Source organism: Arachis ipaensis, chromosome B03 (genome assembly GCF_000816755.2).
Source record: "Arachis ipaensis cultivar K30076 chromosome B03, Araip1.1, whole genome shotgun sequence".
Taxonomy (NCBI): domain Eukaryota; kingdom Viridiplantae; phylum Streptophyta; class Magnoliopsida; order Fabales; family Fabaceae; genus Arachis; species Arachis ipaensis.
In genome coordinates this window covers 130,531,794-130,533,551 of record NC_029787.2, presented here as the reverse complement: position 1 = coordinate 130,533,551, position 1,758 = coordinate 130,531,794, and the positions used below count along the sequence as shown (strand labels likewise).

Below are 1,758 nucleotides of genomic sequence, written 5' to 3'. Positions count from 1 at the left end.
TCTTTACCTAACAAAATCGAATAGAAAAAAAGGGAAAAAAAAAAAATCGTGGGAGTGATTAACAATGATTTTCTCTCTCCCCTCTTTTTTATCCATTTTTACTGCCAGTGATAGCATAAACATGCAGAAATAAATCAATAATTCAATGCGGTTTTGGCTATTAGCGAAATTATTCTAAATGTTTTAAAAAATAAAATTCTGTAAATCAATTTATTGAATAAATAAATAATTTATTTTATTTAAATAGAAAACTCTCTCAAAACGACGCCGTTTTGAGTTTAACAAAACCCGAATACAGCGAAGGATCCCCTTCCCCAACGCACTCTCTCACTCTGAAACGGGCGAAAACGGAAGAGGAGCTCCACGCGGCGCCTCAACCTTGTCACTCTCACAGAGCCACTGTTGCCTACACCGCTCGGTCGCCGTGTCCTCTGCGTCATCCTGTTCGTCTGACGCCTCCGACCGCGTCGCGTTGTCCCTGTGCCTCTGTTGGCCTTCGCCTCACCTGAACCTTCACTGTTGTCTCCTCAGTGTCACCTCGCCGGTCTATGCTCCACGGTGGCTCGCATCTCTCCCTGCGGTCAAGCATAAAAATAGACACACGACAACGGCGTCTCACTCATTGGCCACGTCTCTCTGCGCCTCTCGCCGGCAGCTGTGCCTCGTCTTCCCACTGACAGTCGCTGTTTGCAACTGCTCGTTGCTCACCGCTAATCGCTGCTTGCCTCCTCTGTATTGAAGCCATTGTCTTGGCTACGTCGTGACTCGCCTTCTTTGCCTTCGCCTCTGCTTCTGCGTGTCGTGCCTCATTTGTCTCTGTCACTCTTCTTCTGGCCTTGTCTGACTGTGCGTCTTGCTTCTCTTCCATTGTCCAAGCTAAGCTAAGTTGTAGAGGTAAGCTTTATTATTATTATTACTTTTTTGTTATTGTATACTGTTTGCTTTCTCTTGAAGGTGAGCTTTATTATAAATTAATCATCTTGAATTGTATATTAATTGATAATGCATGTCAATTGAATTTTTGACTATTTATTGTATATTGATCTGTTTTGATGCTAGTGTTGTGAGTTGTGAGTAAGGTTATGTGATTGTTGTTTATTGTATATTAATCTGTAATTCGTAATTGTTGTCAATCGGATTTTTTTGTTATTGTATATTAATCTATTTTGATGCTGGTGTTGTGAGTTGTGACTAAGGTTATGTGATTGATGCTTTATTGTATATTAATCTGCTTGATCTATTTTGATGCTAGTGTTGTGATTAAAGTTATCTGTTTTGATACTAGTGTTGGAATTGAGTTGAAATTATAGTTAGATAATAGACTTTCTGAAGTTGACTGCCTGAGTTTCCACCTAATTTAATAGCCTGATCAGTTGCGACCGAAACCATGCTCTAGTCCATGTACTAGACCTGCCCGAAGAAACAGAACCCACCCGAGTAACCTAACCAGAGGCCCGCCCCATGACCAGGAACCCCACTTATCCCTTATGGTGTCGCAGCCCCCTTTCCTTCTCCATCGAACACCGACAGACCCTGAGAAGAGTCAGGACCTTGCCTCAAACCAGAAGCTTGCTACTCATGGGTGTTGCCTTCTCCGTCTTTGCCCTCCAGGCCGCGTGCTGCTGTCCTCCTCCTTGAGCAACTTCACTCCTAGAGAGACTATGTCATGGGTTACTTTCCACATAAACATTTTTAGTTTTGAGGTACCTGGATTTGCCAGATCTCCCTCCATAGCTCTTTTAAGTCATTGCTTGGAGG

General features: G+C 42.9%; 1 protein-coding gene across 3 annotated transcripts in view; it reads left to right on the top strand.

The window, feature by feature from the left end:
• Positions 298-1,758, top strand: part of LOC107631611 (mitochondrial arginine transporter BAC2) — a 4,852-nt gene continuing 3,391 nt past the window's right edge. Inside the window, exon 1 of one of the 3 annotated variants that reach the window (XM_021119883.1) lies at positions 298-894. The gene's annotated coding sequence lies outside the window, so the exon portion shown is untranslated. The remainder of the gene's footprint in view (positions 895-1,758) is intronic. The other 2 variants (XM_021119882.1, XM_016335100.2) reach the window with 2 other exon arrangements.